Source organism: Colobus angolensis, unplaced genomic scaffold (assembly GCF_000951035.1).
Source record: "Colobus angolensis palliatus isolate OR3802 unplaced genomic scaffold, Cang.pa_1.0 Scaffold43, whole genome shotgun sequence".
In the NCBI taxonomy this organism is placed as follows: domain Eukaryota; kingdom Metazoa; phylum Chordata; class Mammalia; order Primates; family Cercopithecidae; genus Colobus; species Colobus angolensis.
The window spans coordinates 2591021-2591858 of NW_012117710.1; the positions used below are offsets into that span (position 1 = coordinate 2591021).

Here is an 838-nt window from a genome sequence, read left to right on the forward strand (position 1 = left end):
TGACAGGTGCCCGCCACCACACCCGGCTAATTTTTGTATTTTTAGTAGAGATGGGGTTTCACCATGTTGGTCAGGCTGGTCTCCAACTCCCGACCTCAGGTAATCCACCCACTTCGGCCTCCCAAAGCGCTGAGATTACAGGCGTGAGCCACCACGCCCGGCCGAGTTTTTCTATTCACTGTGCTTATAACTCACTCTGCAAGGGATCCAAGTACTCATTGCTTTCATTCGAGTTAAATATTTTCACTCTAAGGGGAAAAAAAGTAAAAGCATACACTGATGCATTCAGGACATTTCAGTCTGAACACAAATAAAAATGGTATTTAAGTAGTTTTTTTTTTTTTTTTGAGACGGAGTTTTGCTCTTGTCACCCAGGCTGGAGTGCGGTGGTGTCATCTCGGCTCACTGCAACCACCGCCTCCCAGGTTCAAGCGATTCTCCTGCCTCAGCCTCCCAAGTAGCTGGGATTACAGGCATGTGCCACCGCACCCAGCTAATTTTTGTACTTTTAGTAGACACGGGGGTTTCACCATGTTGGTCAAGCTGGTCTCAGACTCCTGACCTCAGGTGATCCACCCACTTCAGCCTCCCAAAGTACTGGGATTACAGGCGTGAGCCACCAGCACCCAGCCTTTAAATACTATTTTAATGTATTAAGAAATACAGTCAGGTTCGATGGTTCACGCCTGTAATCCCAGCATCTTGGGAGGCTGAGGAGGGCAGATCACGTGAGGCCAAGGAGTTCTACATCAGCCTGGCCAGCGTAGCAAAACCCTGTCTCTAAAAAAAACCATAAAAGAGGCAGGGCACTGTGGCTCACGCCTGTAATCCCAGCACT

General features: G+C 48.7%; 1 protein-coding gene across 1 annotated transcript in view; it reads right to left on the reverse strand.

Moving 5' to 3' along the window:
* The window catches only part of SNX8 (sorting nexin 8), a 65427-nt gene that overhangs the window by 16822 nt on the left and 47767 nt on the right, over positions 1 to 838 (reverse strand). The gene's annotated exons all lie outside the window — the stretch shown is intronic.